Consider the following 11381-nt stretch of genomic DNA (forward strand, 5'->3'; position numbering starts at 1 on the left):
TACTGGGCTCCATGGTGTCGGTGTTCGACATGGTGGAATACGCCCAGTTTCACTCCAGACCTCTGCAGCACCTGATCCTGTCCAAGTGGAACGGGCTGCCTCAGTCTCTGAAGTCCCAGACGATTGTGCTCACCCCGGAGGTTCGCCTGTCCCTTGCGTGGTGGTTACAGACGATCCACCTCAACAAGGGACGTCCGTTCTGGGTTCCAAATTGGGTCCTGTTGACAACGGACGCCAGTCTTCGGGGCTGGGGAGCAGTTTCGGGTCCACACTTGTTCCAGGGCAGGTGGACGCCGACAGAAGCGGAGCTTCCAATAAATATCTTGGAACTCCGTGCGGTCTTCAATGCTCTCCAGCAGGCACAGCGGTTTCTCTAGGGTCGCCCGGTGCAGGTCCAGTCGGACAACGCTACCACCGTGGCCTACATAAACAGGCAAGGAGGAACTCGCAGTCGGGCGGCTCTCGTAGAGGTCTCTTGGATCCTGGTTTGGGCGGAGCGCAATCTTCCGGCCATATCAGCAGTCTTCATCCCGGGAGTGCTCAATTGGGAGGCGGACTTTCTAAGTCGCCAAGACGTTCATCCGGGGGAATGGTCCCTGCACCCGGACGTTTTTCAACTACTGGTGGACAGGTGGGGTCTTCCAGAAATCGACCTCATGGCGTCCCGGCACAACAACAAGTTGCCGGTGTACGGGTCTCGCACAAGAGACGAAGGGGCGTCTCTGGTGGATGCTCTGTCCGTCCGGTGGACGTTCCGGTTCGCATACCTGTTCCCTCCGGTCTCCCTTCTTCCACGGGTAATCCGGAAATTCAAACAGGAAGGAGGGACGCTCCTGTTGATAGCTCCCGCGTGGCCCAGACGGCACTGGTTCTCAGACCTTCAGGGTCTGTCCGTGGACAGTCCTCTGCGGTTGCCGCTACGACCGGACCTTCTGTCTCAGGGTCCTTGCCTTCACCCGGACCTGACTCGGCTGTCTTTGACGGCGTGGCTGTTGAGACGGCCATGCTGAGGTCCCGGGGGTTTTCCAGCTCTGTGGTGCGTACCATGTTACGAGCTCGGAAACCGTCTTCCGCGAGGATATACCATTGCGTGTGGCATACGTTCTTCCAGTGGTGTCGACCGAGAGGTTATGCACCGCGGGAGTTTCGTCTGTCTCGGATTCTCGCCTTCCTGCAAGCGGGACTAGATCATGGGCTTCGCCTTGCTTCTTTGAAGGTACAGGTTTCGGCCCTATCTGTCTGGTTTCACCGTAGGATTGCTACAATCCCGGATGTGCGCACCTTTATGCAGGGTGTTCTCCGCATTCAGCCGCCCTTTGTTCCACCTGTGGCGCCTTGGGATTTGGCTGTGGTCCTGAGGGCTCTCCAAGGACCGCCGTTTGAACCACTGGGCTCAGTGGATCTTAAATGGCTAACAGCTAAGACTGTTTTCCTTCTGGCCATTGCTTCGGCCAGACGTGTTTCTGAGTTAGGGGCTCTTTCTTGTAGACCCCCTTTCTTGGTTTTTCATGGGAACAGGGCAGTGCTCCGCACTCGGCCCGAGTTTCTTCCCAAAGTTGTTTCCCAGTTTCATGTTAACGAGGAAATAGTTGTTCCGGCCTTTAACTCACCGGGTCTTTCCGTGGGTGAGGCCTCTTTGGATGTTGTGCGGGCCTTAAGGACTTATGTTGACCGCACTTCTTCGTTTAGGAAGTCGGACGCTTTGTTTGTCCTCTATGGCTTCCGTAAAAAGGGTTGGCCTGCTTCAAAGCAAACTTTGGCAGCCTGGATCCGTATGGCTATTTCTGAAGCTTATCTTCATGAAGGCCTACCGGTTCCACCTTCTCTGAAGGCTCATTCCACTAGGTCTGTGGGTCCTTCGTGGGCAGCTCGACGTGGTGCCTCGGCAGTTCAGATCTGCAAGGCTGCTACGTGGTCCTCTGTCCATACCTTCGTGAGGTATTACAGGTTTGACACCTTCGCCTCTCAGGATGCTTCCTTCGGGCGGTGGATTCTCCTTTCTGCACAGGAGCGTCCCCACCCTTAAAGGATACTGCTTTGGGACATCCCCAAGGTATCCTGTGGATACCCTATGGACCCTGAAGTAGAAAATATGAGATATGGTAAGAACTTACCCTTGTTATCTCTATTTCTACGAAGTCCATACGGTTCCACAGGACTCCCGCCCTGTCGCACCTGTGCTGCAGATGGGCTTTGCTCTGGTCACCGGTTTTCCGTCTCCCTCTGGTGAGAATGTGATTCTTGTATGTGTCCAGATCTTTTTTCTCTCTCTTCCTTCTCCTCCTCCGGCCTATGGCTTGATAACTAACTGAGGTGCCTTGGCTCGGGGGCGGGGTATAGGAGGGGGACCCTAGTGCATCCTGGGAGGCTGAAAAGCTTAACTCTATGGTGCCCAGCGACTGACGTCACACCTATACCCCAAGGTATCCTGTGGAACCCTATGGACTTCGTAGAAATAGAGATAACAAGGGTAAGTTCTTACCATATCTCATATTATTGTAGGGACCGTAGCATATTTTAAATTTATAAAATCGTGCTCTGATTTATTTAATACACCATTCTCAAGATCCTTACCAGTAAGTGCCAAGAATTCTTTGGTGATCCTACTTGTTGGGTCACTTTTTAAAATTTTTAGTATGTGTTACCCTTTCCTAACTGTCCATTAATCTCTGCTACATATTGTTCCTTATCCATAAGGACGACCGTTCCACCCTTATCTGCTGGTTTAACCACCAGATCTACATCATCTTACAGATCAGATCTATCATCACCAGTGAAGGCGTTCATTTTAGAAAGTATCTTATTTATTTTAATTAATAACTACTTCTACTTCAATGGATGTTTTTATTTACAATAAGTTGGCACAGCCATGGGCACCAGGTTTGCCCCTAGTTATGCCAATCTTTTCATGGCATTTTGGGGAGATCATTTTATTTGGCTTAATGGCCAACTGGGGGCAGACCTGGTGTCCTGGCAATGTTTTATAGACAATGTTTTATATAATTGGAAAGGTACGGAGGAGGAATTGGTTTTATTTTGTCAGTCATTGAATGATAATGATTTTAACATTAATTTAACCTTTTCCATAAGTAAGGAGGAGATTGTTTGCTTAGATCTGAATATTTATGTGAAAAATGGAGTCTTGCATACGAAAACATATAGAAAGAGTACGGACTCAAATGGCTATATAATGAGGGACAGCCAGCAAAATGACAACTGGCTTGAGGGGATTGCGTTCAGCCAGTACTTAAGAGTTAAGCATAATTGCACTGAACAAGAAGTGTGATATACAGTTGAACGAAATGACAGATCGTTTCCTAGATAAGGGGTATGGTAAAGATTGCCTAAAAAAAGCTCAGGAAAGATTAAGTACTATAAATAGAACGGATCTTTTGGCAAATAAGAATAACCATAAAGAAGAAGGTAATACCAATAGGTTTGAATGGTCCTTCGTAAGTAGCTATAATTCACAATATAAAGAGATTGAAGGAGTTTTTAAAAAATATTGGAAAATTTTAAAACAAGATCCTGTGATTGGTGACAAAATATCAAATAAACTGTTATTTATAAAAAAAAAAGGCACCTTCATTGAAGGACAAATTAGTTAGAAGTACATTGGATAACAAGTAAAGGGTCAGTGATAGAAGCATGGGTTTTCACAGATGTGGAATTTGTACTATGTGCAGAACAGTTAAAGGCCCATCTAAAATTAAAACTTTTCATGCAAAAGGTGTGGATTATTCTATAAAAGATTTCATCACCTGCAACTCTAAGAATGTCATTTATGGATTGGAATGCAGGGGTGGTTTAATATATATAGGGAAAAGCAGTCGTAATCGAAAGAAAAGATTGGCAGAGCATGTTAATAATATTAGAAAGGGCTTGGAGATCCACACTGTGTCTGCACATTTTAATTTAACCCATGAATCCAATCCTTGCCAGCTAAAATCCTTTTGGGGGATCCAACAGTTAAATCCAACATGGAGAACTAAGGATTTGGAAATGAGACTTTCCAAATCCGAGATGAGATGGATTTATAAACTTAAAACCCTCGTACCTGGTGGGCTGAATGGAGAATTTGAGCTCAGGTGGTTTTTATGACATGTCTTAGTGCCTATTTTAGTAATCCCACCTTAATATGTTTTTTAACTTGTAAATTTTAATTATTTATTACCAGTTGAATTATTAATCGATTGACATTTTATTATGCTTTGTGTTTTTACTGTTTTATTTCCTCTTTTATATACATGTTGTTATATGTGTGTGTGTGTGTGTGTATATATATATATATATATATATATATAATATGTATTTTTCCTCTTTTTCATATGCGATGCACTTTTGTCCGGGACTTGGCAATATTTAGCCTATGAAATGGACTACTTCCGGGTTTTGGAACGCATTATCGGGAGCACATAGGATGCAAGTGTTGTATCCTGTTTATTGGACAAAACCATAGGAGACATCCGTCGGTCACCGGAAGTACGTCACGGCGCCAGGATGGAGTAGGGCGCATGGAGATGACTTCCGGTGAAAGGAACGCACCAGAGCCGGAAGTTGTCTCCTGCCGTTTGTGTGTTACTTCTGGTCCCTGAAAGAGCGGGAATAACGGCAGTGTGTGGGAGGTAAAGTGACCATGAAGGAGGGTATTTACGCCCTGTTAGGTAATCTCACCACTACGCTTCTGACGAAGGACAATACAGTAAGAAACGCGTTGAGCAGGCAAGATCTGGGATCTTTTGGACTGTGGCACCAGTGGACAGAGCAAGGAGCAGGTGGGTGTCCGGAAACCCCCCAACCTGTTGCCGTTGCCATCTTGAGGCTCGCTGGTATCCAGGTCTTTTTGTAACCCCATATTGTGCATGCATTTTGGTGTCATGCGATATGTTCATGTTTTTTAACAAAATGTGAGTTTGATTATCTATTAAATTTGTGTTGTATATCAAACAATATCGCGCTATGATATCTTGTCGTCTTGTTTGAGAGGGAATCCTGGCTTTATGGAATAGTCCAAAAAAATGGTGAAAGAAAGAATCATCTCTGTGGAAAAGAACTTTTGACACTATAAAGGAATATTTTTGATGAACTTATTACAAAAAGTAAGAGACTGATTATATATTTATTTCATCAAAACGAGGAACACTGACCGCGCCGGAGTGGAACTCTTTTTGCTTATATTTGTCTTTAAGGAATTCAAGGGTTCCTTTGAATTTACCACTGGCTGCAGTCTGTGCGCAAATTAAGAATAATCTTTTGTTTATACATTACTTGATGTTGTAGATGCAGAAAATCTAACAAATCTGTTTGTTTTTTTCATAAACATAAAGGCATCATAACCCCATGTAGATCATTAAATATCTGGTGTTGCAACGCTAAATGCTGTCTTTACATTTGCACCCTGAAGAGCAATTCTGGGCCAGGCCGGGTGTGCATAAACCGCCCTAATCCTATAGAAAAGGAAACATAATTTGGTAGAGACCTTGTCGAAATCGTTTGATAAATAAAATTTTCAGCCTGCGTATCACAGGGCAACAATTACATTATACAGAGGCACTTTCCAGCCCACTACCGTCTAACGTTTCTAAGGCGCGTATCCACTACACGAGAGTGGAACGACTGTATGATTACAACATCGTAATCGTTCATCATCCTGTGCCCACACTGAACGATATGTTATTCAGTGCAGGCGCCCTCCCTCATCCCCTAACCTGCACAACCTGACAATCTCGTCAGGTTGGCCTGCATGTTCAGGTGATGACAAATTCTGACAACGACCAGCGGGAGCGCACATCGCTGGTCGTTGCCGGCATATTTAATGCACGATTGAACGATAACAATGTTGTAATTGTTCAATTGCTCATTTTTCTTGAGTAGTGGATATGCACCATAAGCAAAGGATTTCTATGTGTGTGCTGTATAGAGGGGATGTAATTGGGTAGGATAGCTTATGGAGGATATGTGTGTGCTGTATAGAGGGGATGTAATTGGGTGGGATAGCTTATGGAGGTTATGTGTGTGCTGTATAGAGGGGATGTAATTGGGTGGGATAGCTTATGGAGGATATGTGTGTGCTGTATAGAGGGGATGTAATTGGGTGGGATAGCTTATGGAGGATATGTGTGTGCTGTATAGAGGGGATGTAAGTGGGTAGGATAGATTATGGAGGATATATGTGTGTGCTGTATAGAGGGGATGTAATTGGGTAGGATAGCTTATGGAGGATATGTGTGTGCTGTATAGAGGGGATGTAATTGGGTAGGATAGCTTATGGAGGATATGTGTGTGCTGTATAGAGGGGATGTAATTGGGTAGGATAGCTTATGGAGGATATGTGTGTGCTGTATAGAGGGGATGTAATTGGGTAGAATAGCTTATGGAGGATATGTGTGTGCTGTATAGAGGGGATGTTATTGGGTAGGATAGCTTATGGAGGATATGTGTGTGCTGTATAGTGGTGATGTAATTGGGTAGGATAGCTTATGGAGGATATGTGTGTGCTGTATAGTGGGGATGTAATTGGGTAGGATAGCTTATGGAGGATATGTGTGTGCTGTATAGAGGGGATGTAATTGGGGAGGATAGCATATGGATGATATGTATGTGCTGTATAGAGGGGATGTAATTGGGTAGGATAGCTTATGGAGGATGTGTGTGTGCTGTATAGAGGGGATGTAATTGGGTGGGATAGCTTATGGAGGATATGTGTGCTGTATAGAGGGGATGTAATTGGGTAGGATAGCTTATGGAGGTTATGTGTTTGCTGTATAGAGGGGATGTGATTGGGTAGGATAGCTTATGGAGGAAATGTGTGTGCTGTATAGAGGGGATGTAATTGGGTAGGATAGCTTATGGAGGTTATGTGTGTGCTGTATAGAGGGGATGTAATTGGGTAGGATAGCTTATGGAGGATATGTGTGTGCTGTATTGAGGGGATGTAATTGGGTAGGATAGCTTATGGAGGTTATGTGTGTGCTGTATAGAGGGGATGTAATTGGGTAGGATAGCTTATGGAGGATATGTGTGTGCTATATTGAGGGGATGTAATTGGGTAGGATAGCTTATGGAGGATATGTGTGTGATGTATAGAGGGGATGTAATTGGGTAGGATAGCTTATGGAGGATATGTGTGTGATGTATAGAGGGGATGTAATTGGGTAGGATAGATTATGGAGGATATGTGTGTGCTGTATAGAGGGTATGTAATTGGGTAGGATAGATTATACAGGTTACGTGTGTGCTGTATAGAGAGAATGTAATTGGGTAGGATAGCTTATGGAGGTTCTGGAATATGATAAACTGTCTGAAGAGATGAGTTTCAGGTATCGATACCCCTTAATCTATATACCCTAAATGTCGCTGTTTAGCGATACAAGTTGCATAAGAAATGATTGCTTTCCAATCCAATTGTGGTTCCAAAGCACAAAAAGTTATATTGCAATAAAAAGAAAGTTACACGTTTTGATCTAAAACAATTAGCGCAAAAAGCAAGTAAATACAAAGGTACAAACTGATACATACGCGTGCGCACTGGTCCAGTATGCAGTACTTCAATCCTGAATCTGCGGTCACCGTCACCCAAGGATATGGAGGAAATGACTGACTACTGCCCCAGCTCACAAGCCTGTATCCGGTACAGGTTTCAGAGACAACAAAGGCACAGAATAACAGATGCTCATTGGTTCCTGCTTCAGGTCACTCCGTTCATTGGTTATTTCATACGGTATCACTGGGGGTATGTCCAAGATCTTCAGATGTTGCTTTGTATGGTTTTCCCGCCGAAGAACTAATAAAGAAGACACTACATACAGAGATACATTCTAATCTATAATTCATATCTTTGCGAACGCATGATGCGATCTCCTTGCCGATAGAACCAGAGATCTGCAAATAAACAGGGATTTAGAATGGTACCAAACATGACATGTCTACTAGTTCTATACTTTACATACCATATACATATATTTCACAACATAATTATATGCTACTAAAACCTCTAATATTACGTTTAATGTGAGGGAACCTTTTTATATATATATGCGTTCACATATGTGCGTCCGTGTAATGTTCATATGTATATATGCATGTGAGTACGCATGTGAGCGTCTATGTGTATGCCTGTATGTTTATGTGTGTGTGTTATGTGCATCAGAGTATGTGTAATGGAGATATATTTATAGTCAGGTGCATTAATATTGGGACACTGACAGAATTTTCATATTTTGGCCTCTATTCACCACCACAATGGCTTTAAAATGAAACAAACAAGATGTGCTTTACCTGCAGACTTTCAGATTTAATTTGAGGGTAATTACATCCAAATCAGGTGAACGGTGTAGGAATTATAACGATTTCTATATGTGCCTCCCACTTTTTAAGGGCCCAAAAGTAATGGGACTATCAACTCAAAAGCTATTTCATGGACAGGTGTGGGCTATTCCCTCGTTATTTCATTATCAATTAAGCAGGTAAAAGGTCTGGAGTTGATTCTAGGTGTGACATTTGCATTTGGAATCAGTTGCTGTCGACTCTCAATATGAGATCCAAAGAGCTGTCACTATTAGTGAAGCAAGCCATCATTACGCTGAAAAATCAAAACAAACCCATCAGAGAGATAGCAAAAACATTAGGTGTGGCCAAATCAACTGTTTGGAACATTCTTAAAAAGAAAGAATGCACCAGAGAGCTCAGCAACACCAAAAGACCCGGAAGACAACTGGTGGATAATAGAAGAATTATTTCCCTGGTGAAGAAAAACCCCTTCACAACAGTTGGCCAAATCAAGAACACTCTCCAGGAGGTAGGTGTATATGTGTCAAAGTCAACAATCAAGAGAAGACTTCACAAGAGTGAATATAGAGGGTTCACCACAAGATGTAAACCATTGGTGAGCCACAAAAACAGTAAGACCAGATTAGAGTTTGCCAAACAACATCTAAAAAAGCCATTACAGTTCTGGAACAACATCCTATGGACAGATGAGACAAAGATCAACTTGTACCAGAGTGATGGGAAGAGAAGAGTATGGAGAAGGAAAGGAACTGCTCATGATCCAAAACATACCACCTCATCAGTGAAGCATGGTGGTGGTAGTGTCATGGCGTGGGCATGTATGGCTACCAATGGAACTGGTTCCCTTGTATTTATTGATGATGTGACTGCTGACAAAAGCAGCAGAATGAATTCTGAAGTGTTTCGGACAATATTATATGCTCATATTCAGTCAAATGCTTCAGAACTCATGGGACGGCGCTTCACAGTGCAGATGGACAGTGACCCGAAGCATACTGCAAAAGCAGCCAAAGAGTTTTTTAAGGCTAAAAAGTGGAATGTTATGCAATGGCCAAGTCAATCCCCTGACCTGAATCCGATTGAGCATGCATTTCACTTGATGAAGACAAAACTGAAGGGAAAATGCCCCAAGAACAAGCAGGAACTGAAGACATTTGCAGTAGAGGCCTGGCAGAGCATCACCAGGGATGAAACCCAGGGTCTGGTGAGGTCTATGCGTTCCAGACTTCAGGCTGTAATTGCCTGCAAAGGATTTGCAACAAAGTATTAAAAAGTGAAAGTTTGATTTAGGATTGTTTAGTTTGTCCCATTACTTTTGGCCCCTTAAAAAGTGGGAGGCACATATAGAAACCGCTGTAATTCCTACACCGTTCACCTGATTTGGATGTAATTACCCTCAAATTAAATCTGAAAGTCTGCAGGTAAATCACATCTTGTTTGTTTCATTTCAAAGCTATTGTGGTGGTGAATAGAGGCCAAAATATGAAAATTCTGTCAATTTCCCAATATCTATGCACCTGACTGTATATATATATATATCCCCAACTTTTATCCATTTTTGGCATATTTTAATATTTAGACATTGCCTGAACCCAATTCTAAGGTGTAAATAAAGGTTTACTTCTAAGCAGGGGAGACCAACAGCTGTTTGCTGAAGTCACATCGTCTGGTAGCTAATTCAAAGGTTTTCCTTTGCCTATTCAAAGTCTAAATGCCAGTTCCTTTGAACAGCAGTAGTATCGAACAAAAGGTATACAATTGTTAACGATAAACAGGTTCCTGACAATTATTTTTAACTTTGCATTTAGAACCCTTCTCTGGTCATATCACTATCTGTTACATTTTAATTATTTTTTAGAGACAGAGTTTCTCAATACATATGCAAACAACCACAGACATACACATTAAACCTGTTTTCCACACTCTGACTAAACCTTGTAGTAATATAAATATATATTTGTGTGTATCGGAATTGCGCTGATGCAGAGTAGCGTCCAAGCAATTCGTCATCAGACCATAGACGACTAGATCGTCAGAAAATAATTGCATGCAATCATATCCAAGTATCTGACTTTGACAGCCCACCGTTTGATAGCAAACATAAAACTATCACATTCTGATCGTAACCTTTCCAGTCATGCATAATAATGTATTATTCAATGTTCTAATCAGTATGACAAGTCGGTCATTGAACCATTAATAATGCGTTTCAAGAGGATAGAGCAACCCTTATACACACTCAGCGGATCTATACGGGACCATGGGTAGGATGTGGGATCTCATCGAACCTATAAAGGAAGTCTGGGGAAATGAGACTACATTATCTAGGATGTTTAAAGGAACATTTATTTATTATCTGTAGGCACTTTCAATGTCGGGGTTGTAATACAATCCTTCACTATATTAGCGTATGTGTTAATGTAGTTTGATCATACAAGTGGTGAGAGAGAGAATTAAATTTGGAGAGAATCATAACAATATCATTTTCATAGTTCCAAAAATAAAGAAAACATGATTTTTCTTATTCTGTTATCTTCGCCCAATGGGGTGAGGGCAAGCTTCTGGATGATCTGTATCTCGATTCTTCCAATATGTGTCTCCCAGGTGTATAGTAGGTGGATGGCCCTGTGGCCAGGTAAGTGTCTCCCAGGTGTATAGTAGGCAGATGGCCCTGTGGCCAGGTGTCTCCCAGGTGTATAGTAGGTGGATAGCCCTGTGGCCAGGTAAGTGTCTCCCAGGTGTATAGTAGGCGGATGGCCCTGTGGCCAGGTAAGTGTCTCCCAGGTGTATATAGTAGATGGATGGCCCTGTGGCCAGGTAAGTGTCTCCCAGGTGTATATAGTAGGTGGATGGCCCTGTGGCCAGGTGTCTCCCAGGTGTATATAGTAGGTGGATTGGTGCAGTTTCTGCATAACTTAATAGAATAAAAAATGGGATTGATAAATAGGCCCCTAAAGCAGAGGTAGCTCAGGGTGCTGTATATACTGTTGTTACTGGGACTGTGTCACTAACCTTTGTCCTGATTACCTGAGTGACCTGAAGCTGGGCTGGCTATAGCTCTGTGCTCACCTCCTAAAACCCTCCTACCTGGC

This window comes from Taudactylus pleione, unplaced genomic scaffold, assembly GCF_031769625.1.
Source record: "Taudactylus pleione unplaced genomic scaffold, aTauple2 ptg001807l, whole genome shotgun sequence".
Lineage (NCBI taxonomy): Eukaryota > Metazoa > Chordata > Amphibia > Anura > Myobatrachidae > Taudactylus > Taudactylus pleione.